The 14,512-nt window shown below is 40.9% G+C and overlaps 1 pseudogene; it reads left to right on the top strand.

The window, feature by feature from the left end:
* The first annotated feature begins 2,983 nt into the window (after positions 1-2,983).
* On the top strand, positions 2,984-11,215 carry LOC105036893 (probable L-type lectin-domain containing receptor kinase S.5; annotated as a pseudogene).
* Positions 11,216-14,512: the final 3,297 nt, after the last annotated feature.

Below are 14,512 nucleotides of genomic sequence, written 5' to 3'. Positions count from 1 at the left end.
CCTATATATTTATAACATCCTGAATAATATATATGGCTTCTTGATGTCTTATATGACTTCCTATAAATATATATGATATTCTGAACAATATATATGACATCCTGAACAACATAAAAGGCTTTCTAACGTCTTATATGACTTCTTATGAGTATATATGGTATCCCGAACAATATATATAACATCTTATGAATATATATATATATGACATTCGGAACAACACATATAGCTTCTTAAGGCCTTAAATGACTTCTTGTAAGTATATATGACATCCCGAATAATATATATGACTTTCTGTGAATATATATGATATTTTAAATAATATATATTACTTTATAATATCTTATATAACTTTTTATGAATATACATGGCATCCTGAATAATATACATGACTTTCTATGAATATATATGACGTTTCGAACAATATATATGACTTCCTAACACCTTATATGACATCAGAAAATTATATATATTATTTAGAATGTCATATATATTCATAAGAAATCATATATTATATTTGAGATGTCATATATATTCACAAGAAGTCATATAAGGTGTTAGAAAGTCATATATATTGTTCAAGACATCATATATATTCATAGAAAGTCATATATATTATTTAGGATATCATATATATTCATAAGAATTCATATATATTCACAGAATGTCATATATATTGTTCGAGATCTCGTATATAATCATAGAAAGTCATACATGACATCAGAAAATCATATATATTATTCAGGATGTCATAAATATACAAAAAGTCATATATATGGTTAAGAACGTCATATATATTCATGAAAAGTCATATAAGGCATTAGGAAGTAATAATATTATTCTTTCTTTGTTGTATAGAAGAAATGATATTTTTGTCATTGAAAATTGGAGAAACAAAAAATTGAATGGAATGTATGTCTCATCGTTAAGTACGCTACGAATTTTAAGATGATTGGATGGTGTGTTCTACATCAAATTTATTGCACCACATGCAGTGCACAAAGACTTTATTTGGATTAGATAAACTAGGTGTCTTCATTGAATCTGCACTAACCCAAAGCCCAACCCATCAGCTTGTAAAGCAACGTCCAACAAATTTAGACCCCACAAGGATATCTCCAACCTGATTATATTTTGGAAAAAAAAATAGTGTACTTTCCACTATATTAGAGCAAAAAGCATAGCATATATGTTGCCAAGAATGAAATCTGGTGCATACCTTGCCCTTCATCCAGATGACAACGATTGTGAGGACCCACGCAGGGGTGTATATTTAGTTTCACATTGATTATTTATTGGAAAGATCTTGCATGTTTACCTTCTGGTTAGCCTTTTTTAATAAGATTTTGAATTGTTACAAATGGTATCAAAGTGGATGCGGCTCATAACTCTTGTGGATTAGGAGGTACTACAGTATGGGTTCATTCAGTTGGCTATTAACTGATCATGATATTGATGAATAGATATATGAATTTGGACTCTTAGTCTGATGAGAATGTCAGAACTTAAATGAGAAGAGTATGTGAGGATGCCAGAGCTTAAAGGAACTGATAGCAAAGAAAAGCTTGAGCACCCCTATTTATAAAGGCCTCGAATGACATAGATGGTGCATCAATTTAGTTGCCCTTATTGAATGGTTGATGTTTGGCACCATTTGGTTGGATGTTTTTGTTTCCTTTCGATGGTCAATCAGAGAGCTTGATGGTTCATGTGGAAGCATGGGAAGCGACTCAATAACTATAAGACTAAAGAAGTCAATTTGCTCTATGTTTTTCATCCGAACTGATCTAAGCTCGGACTTGAGACTCGGGGACAACTGATATAGGGATGAAAAATCTAGCCTCGGATCCATCATGGTGGCAGTAACTTCAAATGGGTAAATCCTCGAATATGGTTGGCTTGATATACCTCCGAAGCTGGCCTTAGCCGATATAATGGCAAGGTTGACCCTCGATTTTGTGCAGATTTTTGAATCTTGTGATCACCAGTAAGAGCTAACAACAAGTAGATAAGGTAATAAATAACTCCCGAATCTTGCCAAATTAGGTAGGTGATATCAGGCATATCACGCGTGATATGGTAGGAGTAATGTGTCTGTACTCCTGCCTCATGGCATATCAATCTCTGTCTATAAATAAAGGCTCACAGGAGACCCTAACGTGAGTACAAAATCTTTTTTACGCTCGTTTCTTTTCATCTGTTTCAGATTTTTGAGTTGAACGTCGAAGAATCTCCGCTAGAGTCAACTTCGATCAAAAATTTATTTTATAGGTGTTATTGTTATTGTGCTACGGTCGCTACCCATCTCTAGCCAAATTGATTCAAACCAGAATATATGCAACAACAGTGCTCATACACAATTATCTCTTTTTTTATTAAAAAAATAAAAAAAATATTAGCCATTTGTTCAACCTGATGCAAACTACACATTTATTCTGGATTAGACCAGCTCAAGTTGCACCATCGAGACAAAAATTGTGAGGCAACACTCCTCTCCATCTGGCCATTTTTCATGAAAAATTATTTGATTGGTCTAGCAGCAATCGTAAAATTATGGATATTTACCACGATCGTCTATCATTCGTGGGATCTTCGTATATGTGAGGGTCACGGTCTCTAATATCTTTTGATTTTTTTTATTTTTTTAAATAAATTTATTATTATTTTTTTTGATAAGATGAATTGTTCATATAGTTTTAGCATAAATATATTTAAAAAAAATAGAAAATAGGATCGTTCAGTCGTTAATGCTGTTGGCTTCGTGATAAATATGATAAATTTTAATAAAAAAATAATTTTTCACTGCATCCCGACTATTATGAGTGGAAGGATGGATCATTGCTGATGATTGTTGTCTATGTAACCAGATTATCATCATAATGGGGTTTTCTTCAATCACAAGAAATGTCTGCTCGTGTTGGCAGACCGTTTGCCAATTTATCTAGAAATTGTAGATGATGTGATGTTTTGGGACGCATGACGTAAAATGAGAGATGAGACGGAAAAGGATGGATTGCAGTCTATTGATTGCGTAGACGGGTGTTCTCGTGCAAAAGAATCTAATTTAGATTTTCCCAAAGAAAGTTTTCTGCTCTTATTCCACGATTTAGAGAAAGTCAAAAAATAATCAAATCAATTATCACACATCGACATCGTTCATTAATTGTTTCAATTGAATATTATTTAATCGAGTATTTGACCAATCTATCCCAAGTTAATTTTGACATGAGAACACTTTTTTGTTTGGTAAAAGAAAAAAAATGAAAAAAGTGTTGTCAGGACTTGCAAACGACGAGCGGCCCCCGCGGAGGCATAGGTTCTTTTTACCCATCAATTCACACGTCAGCGATGGTTAGTATTTAATGAAAAATAGATAGAATGATCGATGCATGAGATTTTTATTGATTTTATCTATACCCAACGTGATAGAATGAGCCTACTCCAAAGTCAAGTCAGGGACACTAGTAGAATCCTTAAACATTCTGGAAATCTGGTATCAAAAAAAAAAAAAAAACCCACGCAGCTCCCTCAGTTTCCACCTATAAAAAGGCCCCCAACTCGCCCCGCGCAATTGGACCGCATCAAATCCGACGTTGGCCACGCTACCCCTTATTGTTCATCAATTCTCGTTTGTGCGCTATCTACCGTGCATATGCTCTCGAATTTATCGTGGTTCACTTGACCAGGTGCATGCAATAATTTCTGCTCCCCAAACCCATCCCCTGGCCATTCTCAAACCTAACCCAAACCCCACACCAGGCCAACCCACACCCCCCCTCGGGGACTCGGGAGAGCATCCCCCGGACCTCCCCACCCCACAGCTCCCTTGGTTTCCCCCTGAGATGGGCCCATCTCTAAGCCTCCTCCGCCTCCCATCCCCACCCTCTTCCTCCTCCTCCATCTCCCCATCCCCACCCTCTCAACCACCACCACCACCTACCTCGACTTCTTCTTCCCGTCCTTCGATTAATCCAAGGTCACCACCATCCTCGCCATCCTCGACGACTTCAACATCAGCCAGGATGCCCTCCAGCTCACCCCCCACGTCCTCAACAGTGTCGAATACCTTGTCAACAAGTCCGGCCGCGTCCTCCTAAGCCGCCGTTTCACCCTATGGCAAGACCTCCCTGGCGGCAAGCGCGTCGCATCCTTCAGCACCAACTTCTCCATCAACATCTACCGCGTCGGCAACACCACCCCCGGCGAGGGCTTAGCCTTCATGATCGCCCCGGAGCTCGACATGCCCGCCCGAAGAGATGCCGGCTTCCTCGGCCTCACCAACGCCACCCTCAACGGAGACCCCAACAACCACCTCGTCGCCGTCGAGTTCGACACCGTCAAGCAGCCCTACGACCCTGCTGACAACCATGTCGGCCTCGACGTCAACAACGTCGTCTCCAAATCCACTAAAGAAGGTAATATCTTTATTGAGGATAATTTCTGATTCTTACTTTTCATTATTCTTCAATAGGGGTATATATAGATTACAAGGTCTAGCTAAAGTAGCAATTACAAGAAGAAGGAATATCTCGATTACATACTAAGTAAAGAGAAACCAAATGTAGAATAGCTAAACAAGGAGAAAGACCAAATAGGAGTGCCAGCCAAATATGAATATGTGTTGACTTGCTAAACATAGAAAAGAGCCAAATAAGAGTGCAAGCCAAAATAGAATGTTGGGTTGGAATGAGTGTGTGCTGATACACCCCCTCAAGATGAAGAATCGGGAGCACGAATCTTCAGCTTGTCCCTGAGGAACCTAAAACGGGAGGTACTCAAGGACTTGGTGAGAATATTGGCAAGCTGATCTTGGGTGGAGATGAACTGAACAGATAGTTGATGTCTTGCAACACGTTCACGAACGAAATGAAAATCAATTTCGACATGCTTCGTGCGAGCATGAAAAATAGGATTGGTCGACAGATAAGTGGCCCCAATATTGTCACACCATAGAATCGGGGGACCATGTAAGGGATGGCCAAGTTTCTGAAACAATAATTCAAGCCAGATAAGTTCAGTTGATGCATCTGCTAAGGCTTTATATTCAGACTCTGTGGACGAGTGGGCAACTATTTTCTGTTTACGAGATGCCCAAGAAATGAGGTTGGGGCCGAGAAAGATTGTATAGCTCCCAGTGGAATGCTTATCAGTCTCACTACCCGCCCAATCTGCATCCGAGAAAGCTTGGAGAGAGCGAGAGGTGGATCGGCAAATGTGTAACCCATGATCAGCTGTAGCTTGAAGGTACCGTAAGATGCGTTTGACCATAATCCAGTGATCAGTATTAGGAGACTGCATAAACTGACATACTTTATTCACTGCAAAGAAAATATCCGGACGTGTCAATGTAACATATTGAAGAGCCCCAACAATGGAGCGATACTGTGTGGGGTCCGGATGGGGAGCACCCCCTGAATCAGAATCCTTTGTCATGGCCATTGGGGTCTGAACAGGTTTACAATCAACCATGCCTGTCTTTAAAAGAAGATCTTTAATGTAGTGGTTTTGAGATAATAATAATCCAGTAGAGTTCCGAACAACCTCAATTCCTAAGAAAAAATGGAGATCACCAAGATCCTTAATAGAAAATTTCTTAGCAAGCTGTTGAAGGAGAAGAGAGATCTGACTGGAGTCATTGCTGGTTACCAAAATATCATCAACATAGATGAGCACATAGAGGACATGAGACCTCATCCTTAAAATAAATAATGAAGGATCAATTTTGCTGGCAACAAACCCTAGTCGGAGAAGAAACTGGGAGAGACGGTGAAACCAGGCACGGGGTGCTTGTTTTAACCCATATAAAGATTTGTGGAGATGATAGACATAATCTGGATGGTCGCGGTCCTCAAACCCTGGCGGTTGGGACATGTAGACTTCTTCTGTTAGGTTGCCATGTAAAAAGGCATTATGAACATCTAATTGCCGGATGGACCAACCTTGAGAGATTGCAATATTTAGAATAGATCGAATGGTGGTATGTTTGATAACCGGACTGAATGTCTCGTTGTAGCCGAGGTCAAGTTGCTGATGGAACCCTTTAGCAACTAGACGCGCTTTGTAACGCTCGAGAGACCCATCAGCTTTTCTTTTGATCATGTACACCCATTTACACCCGACCAAATTTTTTTGATGAGATGAACGTGGAACAAGAGACCACGTACTATTACGAATTAAGGCATTAAATTCTTCAGTCATTGCAGCATGCCACTCAGAGTGTTTAGAGGCTTGAGTAAAGCAAGTAGGTTCTATGGTGAGGATAGTGGTGGTGAGGGCGGATGGCTGGTTGGAACGGGGTCGAAGTACCATGGAATGTGTACGGATGGGTTGGGTAGGTGGGTCAGGGGAGGTTTTGTCTTGCCGGGAGCTAGTTGTAGGGGAAGACGTAGGAAGGGAAGGTTTTGCTGATGAGGAATTGCAATAGAGGTCAGTAAGTAATTTGGTCCGAACAGGTGCAGAGTCGTTAATGCTAAAAGGGCTTGGAGTGGGATCGATCATAGAAGAAGGTGTTGAGACAGACTGAGAAAAGGGGGATGCAGCCGATGATGAGTTGGACAGACGATGCAAAGGAGAATGTGGAATCGGTGGAGGAACGGATGGTAGTGGGGTGGCCTCTTGTAGAGGTTGAAGTAATGTAACGCCCCAAGATGGGGAAGAGGGAGATGATGGTGGTGGACAAGTTAATGAAGACTGAGATTGAAAAGGAAAGGTAGATTCGTCGAAGCGAACGTGCCTAGCGATATATGTATGATTTGTTTTTAAATCGAGACATCGATAGGCACTATGAGAGGGACTATAGTCGAGAAACACACACGGTTGAGACCGATACTCCATTTTATGCCGAGTGTAAGGACGAAGAAGAGGATAGCAAAGATACCCAAAAATTCGTAGGAAGGTATAGGATGGTGGTTTGTTGTGAATGAGTTCGAAAGGGGATACATCACTAGAGACTTTAGATGGCATCCTATTAATGAGAAAAACAGCCGTTTCAAAGGCATAGTGCCAGTATGACATGGGCACGGATCCATGAGCAAGAAGGGATAGGCTGGTTTCCGTAATATGACGGTGACGACGTTCGACACCCCCTTGTTGCTCGTGGGTGTGAGGAGCAGCAACACGATGGGTAATGTCAATTTTACGAAAAAATTGAGGAAGAGAGCGAAATTCTCCTCCCCAGTCAGTTTGGATTGATTTAATAGTACGAGAAAAATGCCGTTCAACCAAGACTTGAAATTGTAAGAAAATAGAGAATACATCAGATTTGCGCATTAATGGATAAAATCAAATATATTTACTTTGATCATCAACAAAAATTATGTAGTAGCGGTGTCCTAACAAAGATGAAGTAGGGGAAGGACCCCAAACATCACTATAAATAAGATCTAATGGAAACTGACTGCGACGATGGGACGGAGATAAATGCAACTTACTAGACTTGCCTAATTGACATGAGGGACAAAGGGGACGAAGATGTGCAGACTTGCAGGGTAGATTATTGGTCTTCACCATGGAGTGAAGCAAGCGATAATGGAGATGGTCCAAACGGTTGTGCCAGCCATCAAGAGTGGTGCTCTCGGCTACGTGAACAGATGCAGACAACGGAGAAGGACTGGAATGGAGAGTGTATAATCCTCCTTTACTCGGACCGGATAACACTATGGTCTTGGTAGTTCGATCCTTCACAAAAAAATGAGAGGGGTGAAATTCAAAAAAGATATTGTTGTCTTTTGTAAACTGTTGTACGGAAAGTAAATTTTTAGAAATAGAAGGAACGTGTAAGATGTTAGAGAACTGAAAAGAAAGAGAAGAGTAGGGAGAGGAAAAAGAACCATGACCAATATATGATATATGTAATCCCTTACCATTGCCTACATGCACCTGATCAGGACCAGTGTACTCATCATAGAAGGACATAGAATGAATGTCAGGAGTGATATGGTGAGATGCTCCTGTATCTGGGTACCAAGTGAGGGCAGTGGAGGGGTGAGGGATAGGGAGAAGTGGTGGATTAGGGTGACGTTGAGATGGATTTGGATTTGGATATGGTGAATATGAGAAATTGGCATTGGGTTGTGGAGAGAAAAAGTATGGATATGGTTGCTGAGGGCGATAGAAGCAGGTGGTATTAGAGTGGTTGTTACGATTGCAAAATGAACACCATTGAGAATCACGGTCACCAGGTGGACCAAAACGACCACGACCTCGACCAAACTTGCCATGTCCTCCACGACCTCGAGTAAAGCCACGGCCAATAGAGAGCCTAGGGTCATTAGAAGAATGGACGAACCGTTGAGCAGTATTGATGGTAGGATTGGTAGGAGTGGCATCAGCAACAGTTAATTTTCTAAATGCCCGCATGGTTTCATGGCTAAGTAACAGCCCATGAAGTTCAGTGTATGTCGGAGGGGTGTATCGGTTGAGAATGCCAGGGACCGCATCTTGTAGATCATCACATAGAGCACGCAATACATGAAGATTAAATTCGGTTGGCTTGAGGGCATTACCAGAGGCAGCAAGTTCATCAGCCACAGCTTTGGTACGTCGGAGCAGAGAGGTGACGGTCTCATCTGGTTTTTGATGTAGATTCTGCAACTCCAGATGCAGAGACATCAGCCTGGTAGGAGATGCTGAACCAAAGGCTTCATGAAGAGTGATCCAGCACTCAAAACTAGTCTCTTTGTCAAGAAGAAGAGGAACCAAATCTTCAGATAATGAAGCAACAAGAAGGCTTACGAGTTGGGCATCTTGTTGTTGTCAAGCAGTAGCGGCAATCGGATCGGTGGGCTGTGGGTGAGAGCCATCAAGGAACCCAAACAGGCCTTGACCCTTTAAGAAGGGAGTAATTTGCTTTCTCCAGATTAAAAAATTGGATGCATTTAATTTGATAGATAGAAAATGCTGTGCCGATGGAAAGGTGAGAGGGGTCGTTGTGTTGGATGGAGGAGGAGAAGAGGGATTGGAGGAGGTGGAGATAGATGAACTGGTGGCCATGAGAGAGCACAGAAGGAGGAAGAAGAAGAGATGCTCGTTGGAGCTTTAAGGCTCTGATACCATAAAGAAGGTAATATCTTTATTGAAGATAATTTCTGATTCTTACTTTTCATTGTTCTCCAATAGGAGTATATATATATTACAAGGTCTAGCTATTGTAGCAATTACAAGAAGAAGGAATATCTCGATTATATGCTAAGTAAAGAGAAACTAAATGTAGAATAGCTAAACAAGGAGAAAGACCAAATAAGAGTGCCATCCAAATATGAATATGTGTTGACTTGCTAAACATAGAAAAAAGTCAAATAAGAATGCAAGCCAAAATAGAATATTGGGTTGGAATGAGTGTGTGCTGATATCCACCACCTCGCTGACACCATTCGGCATCGAAATCGCTCCATCAGACGCTACCAACTACACCATCTGGATCGATTATGATGGCGTCGTCCGCCACATCTGGATCTACATGGCGGTCCAGGGCCGGCCGAAGCCCAGCTTCGCCATGCTTAATTCGTCGCTCGACCTCGGCGCTAGCGCTCTTCAAGAGTCATATTTTGGCTTCTCGGCCTCCACCGGCCGGAGCGACTACCGGCTCAACTGCATTCGTTCTTGGAGTCTAACCGTAGAGAATCTCTCCGAAGGCAATAATGGTAGCAGCGGCAAGACTGGAGGCTGGAAGCTCGGCGTGGAGATCGGTGTTCCGGTGGCCACCCTGGTACTGGTAGCAGGCCTTTTGGTGTTCTTTTGTAGGAGGCGGCGGCCGATAAGGGACGACTTGACGAACAAGTTGAAGCGTTTATCGGGGCAACCAAAGGATCGAATTTATATTTGATGAGCTAAAGTAGGCTACTAATAACTTTGATAAGAACTTGAAGCTTGGACAAGGGGGGTTTGGGATAGTGTACAAGGGAGTGCTGCCGGGGGACAATCCGGGGGAGCAGATTGAGGTCGCCGTGAAGAAATTTTCGAGGGACAACAGCATGGGTCGTCAGGATGACTTCATTCAGGAGCTCAGCATCATCAATCGCCTCCGACACAGGCATCTCGTCCATTTAGTCGGTAATTTTCTCATAACTCCAAGATTAATTTTCCTTTTTTGTTTTAGTTTCTAATTCTGCCCGCTTCTGATCTGAACTTTTCTTTGCGGATGGTCCCTCGGGATATCGTTCTCTTTGCATTTAAATTTTCAGGAATATAGATTTGTGGCCTAAATCTTTTAGATCTGTCCCATGGGGGTTGGTACAGGATTAGCCAGTCGATGGTGCGTGCGATGAATGGCTTGGTGTATGATTTTGAAATATATTAAATGTATGTGAATACAATGAATGGCTTGGTGACAAGTGGTTATCAACTACAGGGTGGTGCCATAACAATGGTGTTCTGCTCTTGGTGTATGATTACATGCCCAATGGCAGCCTAGACCAGAACCTGTTCGGCGGCGGTGACAAGCCTCTGCTCAGCTGGACGCAGCGCTACAATATCATCGCCGGCTTGGCGTCGGCCCTCAACTACCTCCACAACGAGTACTACCAGAAGGTGGTGCACCGTGACCTGAAGGCCTCCAACGTCATGCTGGACGCCTCCTTCGAAGCCCACCTTGGCGACTTCGGTCTCGCCCGCGCCATCGACGTCGACAAGTCCTCCTACACCGAGCGCGAGCTCGGCGGGGTCCCCGGCACCTGGGGCTACATCGCCCCGGAGTGCTTCTACACCTGCCGCGCCACCCGTGAGTCCAACGTCTTCGCCTTTGGTGCCGTCGTCCTCGAGACCGTCTGCGGCCGCCACACCCTCTGCGACGTCGCAGCCGAATTCCAGTTCCTTGCCGATTAGGTCTGGAAGCTATACCAGGAGAGCCGCCTCCTTGATGCCGTGGACCCCCGCCACACCCATGCCGGTGATTACGTGGTCGCTGACGTTGAGCGGCTCCTTCTGCTTGGGTTGGCGTGCAGCCACCCCACCCCGGCGGAATGGCCGAAGATAGAGGCGATAGTCCAGATCATATCCCGAGCAATAGATCCCCCGACAGTGCCTCCTTTCAGGCCGGTATTCGTGTGGCCGATGGTGGGGCCCCTCGATGAGGTGGAGGAGGAGGAGGGGGAACCGGAGTCAGAGAAGGTTGACTGATTTCACCGTTGAGTTGGTGGACCAGTCCAACCATGGAGCAACGCGTGTGTTTTGAGCTCTTTTCCAAATAAAATTTTTAGATAGATTTAATTTACCGCGTATATTCTAGATAAAGCCAATAAAAAAAATATCATATCAACATTTTGAATCAAAAATTTTATAGCTATCCATGAGGTGGTTATAAATTAATTTTCAATTTAAAATATTGATATAATTTTTTTTTCTATTAACTTTATTCATCTAGGCATTATTTGTTTTTTTTTTTTCCACTCACTTCTGTACTTTGACTGATTCACCAGCTCGACGGTGAATTTGGTCCAACAATGATCATCTTTTATTTTGCTTTATTTTATTGTGGGTACCTGGCAGGCTTGGGCAGTGGCCCCATAAGGACTCGGTAAAAGCTGGCTTGGTGCGTTCCATTGGTGCGGGCCATTCATCATATTTCAATGTAGACTACAATTTTATCTGTATAATATTTTATTATGGCTCATCGAGTAATTATAAATCTATCCTCTCTTAACACTACTACAGATAAAGCTCCTGAGGGAAGTGTCTTGCTTCTCCCACAGTACCTTAAAAAAAAAGTAAATATAAATCTGTCATGTAATTTTTTTTTTCCTCTTTTAAACTAGCATTTGACATATCGTAAAATTGATGAGCAATAGTTAGCTACTCTATAATGAGATTCGTGCGGTGTCAAGATATTTTTCTTAATTTTATTTGCTCTACTATGTATTTTATAGACTCTATGAAGTTTTCTGGTACGCGCAATAACACCAAATGCAAGTAACTAAGACTGCATACAAAAATAAGGGTAGAATATAGAAAGATGTAAAAATGGATAAGTACATGAATTTATTAATAATTTTTGAATGAATTCAGAATTGTAATTATATAACTAGGTTGTTTCAAAAATTCAATTTTATTAATTTAAATAAAAAATAACCATCATAACACAAAGTCAATGCCTTTCTATCGATACTTTTAATGAAAACAATGATTTTATATATTTAATGCGAATACAAATTGTGCTTTCACCTGCACAAATTACATAAGCAAAAAAAAAAAAAAAAAAAAGGTGTTTCAGAGTGGATTCACCACGCTTGTTCGACGGGGAACCCCCTGCAACTTTTTCTTGCCGACATGTTATTTTCTTTCACGCATAGCTAATATGACCTGGCATAGTGAATGTGAACGAAAATGTGTATTGCAAAACTCATCGTAGGCTAATATTTGAATCTAAAAGAATTCAAGTTTACTAAAAGTGAGTTTTTTTTTTTTTTTTTGACACAATGGGAGACCATAAGATCTCATGAGAGAAAAAAAAATATAAATTAGTGTCTAATAAATTGAGTATAAGTAGCATTTGATATAATAAAAAATTTGATATATTGAAGATTATTGGGTTAAAAAATCGAAACCCAAATTAACAGACAAGCTAGCAAGACGATCCGTTGGTTGGTTGCAACCTGATATACTCTCTAATAAAAATATTTTTTATCCAAAGGTGCTAGCAAAGTTAGAGCTTGGGCTTTTTTTTTTTTTTTGATAAAGAAGGGATAGAAGCTATATTGAATAACTTAGCATTTGTTTACAAGATATACCAACAAAACTGGATACAACAATTGACCCAGCCATCTGAGACAACTATGCCAACGGACCTTTACTGCTTTACAGCCTAAAAGGAAGGATATAAAGACAGTGAAGTCTGACCAAAAAAGAAAAAAAAGGCAGAGTAAAGACAAATGACAGAAAGACCAAAGACTCTCAGATGAAGACAACTGCTGCACCATCTGTTCTTTATAAATGTCGAGTGGCTGTACCAAAAGGTGATAAAATTAGGGAAGAGAATCCCATTCTGCAGATACTGATACATACAGAATGTTGCTGTAAGGCTCCGATTTGCAGTTGATATGGTTGAAGATGGATGTCGATTGAAGGTGGAGATATCGAAAAAAAAATTATAAAGAGTCTATTTAATTAATGATTTTGTAACGAAAAGATAGTTAAGTTAGTCAAAATTTAAGAACGGTAAAAAAAAAAAAAGAGAATGAAGGATGTGAGAGTTAGAGATGTGGTATTTTTTTCTAAATTAGACTTACTGAAAGTCCCTTGATACCCCTTTATATTGAGGTGGAGCCATAGGCCATTAATCGGAGTTCATAATCCATTAGGCTTGGTCTTTAGGATACTAGGCCATGCTCTGTCAGATTTGTTGGAAAGGAAATCTTTGCACTCGTCTTGTGAATCAAAGTTGTTAGGTCATTGCGGATTTTGTCCATGTGGATAAATGAGCTACCAGTCCAAAGTTGAGTCGATGCCTCATATCGATGATTGCGTCCAAGGCTCAGGGGATTGTAGCTCATTAACCATAGGGCTTCATTTTCCATCTTTGATGAGATCCGATCATATGGTTGATAAGAGTACGTCCGGCCTCGGACTCGATTAGTGTCCGGACCGAGGGTCGGTAAGGTTCCAACCACAGCTCGATTGACGTTTGGGTCGGAGGTCGATTGGAGACCAATGACAAAAAATTATTCCACCTTGATTTCTGGCTCTCCTTGGTATCTGGGGTGGTCCCATCAAATTGTCAATGAGTTTTTAGTTGTGTCCGGAAGTGTGAAAGTTGGTTCGGATGGCAGGTTACCTCTACAACACAGTAGTAGTAATCCAACACCTCTTGAAGACCCAAAGCATACAACAATAATGATTTGGTTGGTGCATGACGATGTTCTAACTTTTGAAGTTTTTATTATACAATCCTCCTCTTCTTTTAGGGTTAGCATTGCATCTTTTTTATGTCCCTATTTCCACTTGCCCATCCAAAAAGAGAGAAAGATGAATTGGAATTGCTATATACAAGGTAAAACATGATTTATGAATGAACAATAATATGGTAAATATTTATAGTTTGATCTCAATATAAATGAAGTATTTGATCTCGGTATTGTTCGAAATATTTTACCTTGGGGATGGCTGAAGTATCATTCTGATGCGATCGAGCAATGGGGACAAGCCATGTGTTTTGTTGAACACCGTTCGATAGCAATTAATGCCATAAAAAAATATAGCTACAATCTCGACAATCATTATGCTAAGTCGGCCATTGTTGCACGATTAAAATGGTTGTCACCACATGCGTAATATGAGAATCGTTACTTTTCAGTTATTGCACCTCTTATTATTTTGGTATAGACATCGACCCCATCCTATATAAAGAGACAACAGAGGGATTCTTAGGTAAATCATTCTGTATTTTCTCTCTTTTTCTTTGAAAACGGTGTCTCTCTCTTTCATTATTTTCTAGAATTCGACTAATTTGGATTTTGGATGTCTCCTCTGGATAAGCTCTAATAACAGAACTTCATTTTCAGATCAGTCTAGGATCATGAAAGTT

The sequence above is a fragment of the Elaeis guineensis genome, chromosome 10 (assembly GCF_000442705.2).
Source record: "Elaeis guineensis isolate ETL-2024a chromosome 10, EG11, whole genome shotgun sequence".
NCBI classification, from domain to species: Eukaryota; Viridiplantae; Streptophyta; class Magnoliopsida; order Arecales; family Arecaceae; genus Elaeis; species Elaeis guineensis.
This window is presented reverse-complemented; position numbering and strand designations above follow the sequence as displayed.